We start from the raw sequence: 10,474 nt of genomic DNA, 5'->3' as shown, positions 1-10,474 counted from the left end.
ACTTCAATCACCGGCACAAACCAAACGGCGTGTGATGGGATGTATACAGTTGATGTGACATCTTCGGAAAATGGAGGAGACGGAAACGGAACTTAAAAATAGCTACAGAAATAAATCTTTGCGAAAAATCACCCATTGTTCGGTGCGCCATCTTGCGCGCGTAGCTGTATTGGTTAATGGCCGAATTAAGTAAAACATCTCATCCTGCGTCCGATCGGTGCGGGGACCGCAGTGCACACAAAAAAAAACTCAAAACACTGAAAGGATTGTCTCTGCTGTTTGCCCAACCATCTCGCTAATGGTTTACCTTTCCCTTATGTGTGTTCCCCCCACCTTGTTTGGTGAGTTTGATATTTGACAAAAATATCAACCCGACCGACTTTATTTTGGCGACGGGTTCGCATTTGCCAACTGGTGTTGATCTGCAAAACCGTTGAAAGAAAACGGTGAAAACAGATACGGTTTCGAAACAATTACTACCAAAACAACGCAAATCAACAACAAACAACAAAAAAACTCACATACACAATAAACAATTACAAGGGGAGGGAAGGATAAAATACGCTTGGTAAAATGAACGAGACGCTATAAAAAATTGTCTTTATCGTTGATATTTTATTTGCCCCCGTCGCCATTTCGCGTGCTTAAAGGTGACATTTTCGTACAGCGTAGAAAAAGATCGGATGGAATGTAAGATAAGATGGACGAACGGTTTTCGCTTTGTTTTTTGCGCTGAGAGTGATAGACACAAAGCGATCTCGCAGACAATGAACTGATTTTAATGATTTTTTTCAATTAAATTCGCTTATTAAACCACATTACATTCTGCTTCAAAAGGTTCCTTTAAGAAATGACGTACTGGGGTTACAAATAAACATTTACGAATTGCTGCATCAATCATAGCCTTGTTGTTGCTTTTTTCCAACAATCATGATGATGTAGCTTGTAAGATGGGAATTAATGTTACTTAAAACAAATAGGAGAAGGAAAAAGACATTTGGAAGACGGTCAAGAACGATGACTGATATTTCTTGAAGCATTATGCTTCAATCATAAAAACAACCCTATGATACAACATGTTGAGTAGGTCGAGGACACTCGATTCATGCTCTGGAGCAGCTGTCCTCGTGGAATCTTATTGTTCACCACCAAATAGAACGTTGAACACCGGTAGCAAATCTTATCCGAGCTCATACACATAATTAACTATCAAGCTGCGGGTAAGTAAAGTAATATAAAGCCAGACTGGGATGATGGGCGTAGACGCGGATTAACCAGAACCTGCCGGGTCGGAGCCATCCGTAAACGAGCACCTAGTGTACCTATTTGTACCTACAGGTCGACCCGAACTTGCTGCACCCACGGGTCGAACTCTGCTCCAAATCTTACTTAGCAAATCCGCTGCATCCTCAGGTCGAAATAGATACGAATATTCCGGAATTTAAGCGGAAAAACGATTTGGGCGGTATTTGGGCGGTATTATGCAGGCCCTTATTTTATTTTATTGTTTACAATCATGTACCAAGATTTACAAGCATGCATTTCCTCCTACCAAACTGTCTTATCCGAGTCACACTCGGTTAATTATGAAAGAATTTCGTACACCAAATTTAAATCTTCACCAGGGTGTACGCTTTCCCAACAGAATCATGAGCAATACCTCTGAGCACTGATGGAAACATGTGAATGTTCTCAAAGTGCTCAATAAATGCATTGATGATTTTCAACTTCAACAAACAAATCATTTATTTAAATACAAATTAAACGAATTTACTTATGTATTAAACGATGTGATGCCTTTTAATTGCCCCAAAATTAAACCCCAGCCCCATGTACCAATATTATTATCCTTTAGAAAGCAGCGTACACGAGCAACTCCACCACTCTTTGTCAGCAAATTTTGGTCCGGTTGTTGAGTGCATTGCGACCAACGAAAAAAAATCACAAAACTCCCCCTAACACAGCCCGGCAAGTGTTGCTGAATAAGCTAATCAGATGCCTGACATTGATCAAATTTGTCATGCCACGTCGCTGGAGTGTCGCTTTGCGCTTGTACTTGCGATTGGCGTGCACTTCACGCTACCCCCGGATGACGATTGGAAAATCAAATTCCAACCAACGGGCACCCGGCATGTCCACGGCCAACCTGCTGCTCGTTGCGCCGAGGCAACAAACAACAAGAGACGAAAAAAAAACCCCATAGAGCTTGCTGTAAAATATGCATACGATTTTGCGTGCTAGGTCAGGGAACAAACGTGTGCCCGTCACGCAACCATTTTCGTACCCCATTCGTGTGTGTGTGATTTTTTGTGTGCTTTTGCATTTTCAAATCAAGTCCCAGCAGCTGCCATGTTTGTTTGGTTAGAAGGGAAAATAGTAGTAGGCAGGAGGGGGAAAAAGAGATAGCAGGTGAAAGCTAGGCCTCGTTCAGCTGAATCAACGCGTTGAATGCGACAGGGAGAGGGAAAGAATGGAGAGGAGCAACACGGGGAATAACAGGGGGCAACATTTAGCGGCCGAGAATGCGGAAAATCAAGGAAGAAGATTATGTGACAAGTGACAGCCATCAGCGAATCAGAGAACGATTTGATTAGCACAACTCGTGTGCGAGGTGGCGCAAAGAAACAACGAAAACAAAAAAAAAACAATAAAAGTAACATAATGGGTTTGAAAATAGAACAATCAAGCGACATAATGACCCGCATGCGAACGAGCTTCGGCGGGGCACACTCGAGGGAGTTGTATTGTGTGTTTTTTGTTGTTGTTGTTGCGTGTTCACAATTCGTTCAGGACACAAATAAGGCCGAAAATTTCATTTACACAATTTTAGAATAGCATGAAACGCAAAAGCAATTAGAACAAAACACTTGAATTGAAACAATAAAATTTATCAACGTGATCTATTTGCAATGGAGACGCCTGGTGTTTTAGTGGATCGCACAGGAAAAAATAACCTCAACGTGATCAACTTGCAATGGAGACGCCTGGTGTTTTAGTGGATCGCGTCGGAAAAATCGGTACCAATGCGCATTTTCGTCACTAACTAAGTAAACGATAAAGCGGTTTGCCGTACTTGCGATTCAATAAAACCATAACAGAACAGTAGATGATTGAAAAAGTTGATCTTTGTAGGTATAATTTGGCAAGCAGAACATTGCACCGTCAGCCATCACAAAGGCCGATCACACAGAACGAAAACAAAAACGATAAGCATGAATGCTGTGCGCATCAAAGCGAACGAGGGAAAAAGAGCGTAAAGGATAAATAAAGGAACGAGATTGAAACAGAATGTCGTTGGAGATCGTGGGAGCGTGGGAGAATAAATTGAATTTTATGCTTATGTAAATATGCAAAAATCATCAGAATGATGAGGTTGTGAAAAATGGTTAGCAACAACAACAAAGTGCTGCAGCATCGATATCATGACTGAACTGCTCGCCTGTGTGCGTGAAGGCGGAGGTTAAAATAGCCTTAGCAGGTGGAGAAAATAATGATGGGTTTTGCAAAGGTAAGCGAATGTTATTTCGATTTAGAAAGGCATGTCAATATTACGCAAAACTGTACACTGTGTGCACCCCGCATGTTGGTTTTGTCGGTTTTGGGAAATTTTCCCATCACATTAATATGCGTGCTTTCTGGGCACGTTGCACAATGGGTGGATATTTCCACTCCACTCCAAGCATCTGCTCCGGAAACCCGTTTTGTGGAATGTAAAAACAATTCTTAAACATTTTACTTTGTACCGCTTGTCCGATGGCTCAGGTTTTTCCACTGGAAAAACATCCACTTATTCGTGCTAGAGAATTTATTCATGCACCCCGCAGTATTTCCAGGAAAACAATCTACATTCATAACACCATGAATCTGTTACACTAGCGCACGGAAAGGTGGTAGGTGGGTGGCCATGTTTTCCATTTTTTTTTTGTTACTCGTGTCATCCCGGGAAAATGTAGACCTATATTGCTACCCTCCCCACCCCCGCGGACCGGCGTGTACGGAATGGAAGATTTATGGTCGTTCGTCGAAATTGAGCGATTCAAGATGCCATCTCGGGCTGAATTTGGCTATCCAAATTGGCCGCACGGGAAACACCACCAGGAGGGAGAGCAACCGGAAAAAAGCCGGTTTCTCCTCTAAACAACTTCACCCAATCGGGTTCGCTAAACAAAATGACATGAAGTGGAAAATCGAAAGCATTTTCCATGACTCAATCGTCGTGTCGGCCCCTCGCGACGATCGACGGCCAACTGGACCCATAAGTGAGGGAGGGAAGGGGAGGGTGATATCTGGTTTGTGGTGTGACGTTCATTGAACGCCGGGATGTGGGGGTGTGGACGAGCGGACGAGTGGATAGAAATTGATCGATTTCGTATTATCCTTTACGACACATGTAAGCGGAAACATTTGCATGTGAATATCGAAAACCGTCGGTGCTCGGTCGTTTATTCGTTCGGGGGTTTTTCGTTTCCGTTGCCATTTCCACCCACAGCGGGGAGTACCGGCGGGGCAAGATGATTTGCCGAACGAACCGGATAAGCGAAAATGGGACCGACATGGATATACAAGCACCGAGCCAGCAGGCCCGGTCATTTCGTGTCGGTTCACCCATGTAACCATGGGTGCACCACCATCACATTGTTTCGGGCCGGATTATGTGGTCGCCTTTCGCCGGAAAATCCGGCCCTGCGAGAGCCCCGGCAGCGAAAATTCAAACGTGCCTAGTGATAAAGTTTCCCGATCCTTTCAACCGATCAGCCGATAGGAACACACATTATCATTCGATTAGCTGTCAGAACATTTGTCAGGATTTACTCCACTAGCGTCAGAACGGGCGCATGGAGCAACCGTATTGCGGATCCTACTAAGGGTAAAACATACAAAATGGGTTTCTCGTTTTATAGGATAAATCGGAGGAAAATATACTGATGGATTATAGTCTTTTGCGAGAATATTTCTATAAATTTAGTTAACTTCTTTACTACAGTATTTCTTCTTCTGCTTTAGGTGTTTTGCGTTTAAATGGTATAAACAATCAACTAGTTTCGAATTGCAACAACTCATGAAGATAAAAAAATAAGCTACAATTCTTAGTTTATTAAACCCACTAGAACAACCAATTAATGTTCTACCGGGTAGCCTCCCTCCCATCAATTGGCACTTTAGCAAAGTCCTATAAAAAATAAAATGTCACGAATTGATTCAGCTAATTTACGGTATGGATGGCTGAATGTCACTCCGTTTTGGCCCCTAAATTACTAGAGAAGATTCTTCGTTCGAGGATCTTTCAAAACTATTCCCTCAATGTCTGAGATTCCTTGCGAGAGTTGAAGATCTTCGCTTGACTTCTCACTATTATTGGGATGAAGGATCAAGGCTATATCAGTAAAAACGATCACATTTTCATTCGCATGGAACTTCGTGTTGGTGGTGGCAATTTCCAGAAGACACTCTATGCCAATTTCCAAGATCACCGCTAGAACTGAAGGAAAATAGATTTCCAGCTGATTATCAACCACTGAAAGAGCTTCCTCAGGAAAAAACTGGAGATAATCATAGATCTTCGATCTTCGAATCTTCTTGCTGGAGAACATAAGCTATCACTGTTTACTCATGTCAACCGTGCCCATTCTAGTATCTTATAGGTCTCGTTATTCAAGACGCCAGACTTCGTCAAAACAGAATACTGAGGAATTCGGACGGATGGCTTCGATTGGCATTTTCCCACAACAATGTCCATGGTGTCCAGATACTTCGTCACTGTTTTAGTGGTTGCTTCGACCTTCAAAAAGTACCATGAGATCACTTGGTCTCCGATCTTCATCCATAGGTTCTACCGCGCTTCTAACGCTCAGTCCTACCTCTTGAAGGCAACAGATGTCAGATTGCCTATATCTGGTAGGATTCGATGTGCCTCTCAGTGTGAAACTTAATTATCTTTCCTGAAAAAAGCCAGTTGCCGGACTGTTTTATATTTTTTTGTTCATTTCCCTTAACATTACCCACATCGCTTGTACTATCTTCTAAAAGGAAAAAATCTCCAAAAATATAATTTAAACCTTAAGCATTGAAAGGAACCAGCGTAAACGAAAGCTAAGAAAGGAGTAAACCATACAAAAACACCAAACCCCCTTATCTCAACACAGTACGCATGAAGATGGAACGAAACATTCAACAAAACCCTTAAAAAAGCACTAGGCACAACATGATATTCAAGCACAAGTGAGCACAATCTGAATCTGAACTAGCGGGGTTGGACAGCCACACTATGGCACAACAAGTAAAACAAACGAACGTATTTGTATGACAGTGGAAACGATCTTCGGGTTTTTTTTGTTGGTAACATTGCGTAACGAAGGTAAACGTGAGGAAATTATTTTTTTCGATCGTTATGCATCGTTGTGAGAAAATTAATGATTATTACATCAGAAGCTATACATGAAGGTGACAAAAAAGGTAAAACAACCAAACTAAGACCAGCTCGGGAGGTGGATAGAGTAGAAAAAAAAATCACAAGAGATAAAGGCAAAGTAAAAAGAAAAGCGTTTGGATAAACAACAGTAAAACAAACAGAGTAAACAAAGCGATTGTTTGAAACGAAAAAAAAAAACGCTTCTCCATAGTCATGATTGCATACATTTTGATCAGCCGCCGATCGACGCAGTGACTTCGCTTGATGATGATGAACCTTCTGCAGCACCTTCACCGATGCACTGCACTTTTGCTTTTGCCTCCTGTTGCGGACGTTGCGACGCTATTCAAACCGCCTCACTTGCGCTGGTGCACAACATTAAATGCCATCACCTCGTGGGTGGGTGTGGGGTGGGAAACTAACTCGTTACTGCGGAAGCTTCACCAGCAAATAGAATTCACACACACACACACACTCGCGGTCACTAATCAAACACTTCCTGCTTCCCGGGGAACAAAAGGACACGTTGACAAAAGATAACTTAATTGCACACCCGGTTGCGGTTGGGGGAGATGAGATGTGGCCTCTAAAAACACAAACAAACAAGCACGCACGCACAAATGCAATTTTTTTTTCACAAAGCACAGCACACGCACGCAGAAGTTGTTTTCGGAAATAATTATTTTATGCTGCGTTTTTTTTTCTTATTTCTCACACTCCTTCCTGCATGAATAATGTTTAATTCACCTCAACACATCACACTGGGACCTGGATGGAGATAAAATTCCGATTAACACCTGTCACACGTTTGGGGTTTTGTCAACAACACGGGGGGGAGGGTGGAAGTGGTGGTTTCAAACTATTTTTCATTCAACTTGAACCACTTGACCACGCGGCTGTTTGAGACGATCATTCCTGTTTTGCTGTCGCTGCATTCCGATGAACTTTTACAGCACTACACAGATACGCCCAAAAGTAAAGACACACACACACCCTGTGGTGTGGATGTCGGAAGCACACGTGTGTTGTGTGCACAAAACTGAATGGAGTGGTTATGAATTCTTCGACGAAACAGATCACACGAACGATCTGCTACACATGGCTGGGGGCAAAACGTATTTCTTGCTGACGGTTTTAATAGACACACTGTACCGACACTGCCCTACCCCGGTGCTTGATTCATATGCACAATAATTGAAGGATATCGGCGAAACCCCGTTGCTTGTCGCCGTTTCAAGTGGCCAGATGCTTTTGACATACCACCGAAAGTGCTTCACCTCGCTAGCGCTACGAAGGAAATAACACTATTTACCAACACAGACCCCATCCGTACGTAGAACAAGGGCCTCTAACCCATCCAGTACCAATTTTATACTCTCTTTCTCTCTCTCGACAGCGAGAGAGATAGAGCGAAAGGTAAAAGGCAAGAAAAGAATGCCAACACCCCATGTCTCTGTCAGGCATCGGAAAATGAGCACACGAATAGAGGGTAGATGCCGCAAAAATGGTCACGAACCCACACAAACACACGCGAGCAATCAACGGATGAGTTAAGAGATCGTGCAGATATCTCGTGGTTTTTTTTTCCTTTCCCCGGGATTTCCCTCTACGAACACGCGCGGATGAAAGGGCGGCTAGCTAATGCTGGCAACAGCAGCAACAACAACAACAAAAGCCATCCACAACGTTAGGCCGGATGCCGCGGATGATCGGGACATCGGGACGGGCGCTGTGAAGCAGGGTGCAAAAACAAATATTTTCACTTTCGATTGCAATCGCCATCGTCAGGCGACGTCGTCTTCGTTCTGGTTTGCCATTCGATCTCGCCGTTTGCTCACCGATATTTCTGGTGGGGGAAGTTCCGGCGTGCAGGAAGTGTCCCCGCGCAAGTGATCGGGCTATGTATGTTATGAAAATCGGCCGCGACAGATAGACCGATGGCTTCGGGAACGAGGATTTCGTTACGCACATTTGGCGCCAACGAGTGATGTTTACATGGATTTTTTTTTTGTTTTTGGGGAAAAATGAATGTTTGGAGGGAAAATGTTTGATATATAAACCAAGCAGTGCGTTATGGATTGTGTTACGATGTGCCATAAATTGCAAATAGTACAAATTTTGACATTTCAAAAACCCCACAATGGGGAAAAGTTGGTTAAAAACAATAACAACAAAAAAAGATATTAACTTATCTTTAGTACATAAAAAATATGAGAAAGATAACACAAAGCAAAGATCAGTAAAAATCAGCAAACATTCATCTAAATGAAAAGCATATCAAAATGAAGAGGAAACACCCTTTAAATCAACACATTTAATGGAGAAAACTTGTACAGACTGTCCCCGAGATACACGGTTCCTCTTTTGCCATCTGATGTAATTTCTAACACAAAATCTAAGCAAAAAGGCAAAAAATTGGTCGAAAATACCTTCCTTTGTCGTATAAAACATTTGTTTTTAATTTATGTTATCGTTTGCAAACTCGCCTGGATTGCCGAACAATTAAAATGTAGATAAAGAAGTCAACTATGTAACTGTGAAGTATAAACGCGGAAATTAGAATTACGCGCATCTTTCCCCGATTATAGCGGTCCGCCATAATAACGTATCTTGGGGACTGCCTGTACATCGAGTGGGTATCTTTGTGTGTGTGTTTTGGTTCTTCGCATCATCGTTACGGCAGAGCGCCTGGGCCTGGGGCGGTGTACTGATCGGGACAGCAGTTACAAACGCGCTTGAAAGGCCGAATTATATTTATAGAAATGCGCGTCTCATGCGGTTTGCTCATTCTCATCCCATTCAAAACCGGGGCACAGGGCATCAGCATCATCTGCTGTGGACAGATACACCAACACAACGCGACCGTGCGAAACGGCAAAACTAGAGCCACGCACACAACACACAGGCTGCAATCGTGATCGAACGATCGTGCACTGTACGATCGCGATACGAACGCTGATGCTGATAAGGTTCGGTTTTGGTAAACAGATCCATGCTGACCTGTCAGCTGTCACTTTTGACGTAATAGTGGTAGTATACTACGGAACTACTAACCACAATTACACACGCTGGTACCGTGTCAAATCAGTGCAAAATCGGACATCTTCACGCACACAAACACACAACAAAAGAGCACTGGTCGTATTTGACAGACCGGGTGGTGTGGCATTTTTGTTTGCCATTTTCGCTTCCCATTTCACAACACTTACTTAGTTGTGTTAACCGACTCACTCACACACATCCACACGGACTTTTCGCAACCCAAATTAAGAAATAAAGATGAATGAACACAGGGTAGCGTTGTTTTGCATATATCAAACGTTACTGCCATTTTGCCTGACGTTATCTCAACGCGTCTTTTCGCTTCTGTCCCCGCTGTAATGCCATGCCACATGGAAAGTGTCAACACAAACTAGAGCGAGAATGGAGTGGAGATGCCAAAAAAGAACCCCTTTTTACGGCACTACACGTTCGGACGCTTCGCCACCGACTTTTACGGGTAAAGTTATCGTAGAATTGATGTCCATTTGCGACGGAAAGGTTTGCGATTCGATACACATTGTCAATAAGTAAAACATCTCTTTTCTGTTGTTAAACAACTACAACTGGGGATTCGGGGTTGCAGAGCAAGGTTAGTGCCCCGAAAAGAGATAGATATTAACCAGAGTGGCCAGTAAACCCGTCCACGACAGACCACAGACGACACAAAACACTGATGGGTTTGGTAGACGAACTTCTTCACTGCACTGCTACCTTCTCATCCCGCGAAAGGCGTTACAAAATACGGCGTGGGCTTCTTTTTCTGCCCGGTGCTTTTGCCTGTGGGGGCTGCTTGCTGGTTGAATCTTTTTTTTTTTTTGTAAGGGGGCGCTAACGCTTCTTGTTCCGAGAGCCGGGAATGGCGTAACCGCGACACTTGCGATGCACGTCCGACGCATTGAAACACTCACGATCTACTGAGTGTTGCGATGGTTGCTGCCACTGCTGCTGCCCAACCGTGGTTCGGGTGTGGAAAAATTCCGTACCCCCCTCTCCCAAAAAAACCCACCCGCACCCCCTGGATGA

The sequence above is a fragment of the Anopheles marshallii genome, chromosome 3, assembly GCF_943734725.1.
Source record: "Anopheles marshallii chromosome 3, idAnoMarsDA_429_01, whole genome shotgun sequence".
NCBI classification, from domain to species: domain Eukaryota; kingdom Metazoa; phylum Arthropoda; class Insecta; order Diptera; family Culicidae; genus Anopheles; species Anopheles marshallii.
Note: the sequence above shows the minus strand (reverse complement) of the source record.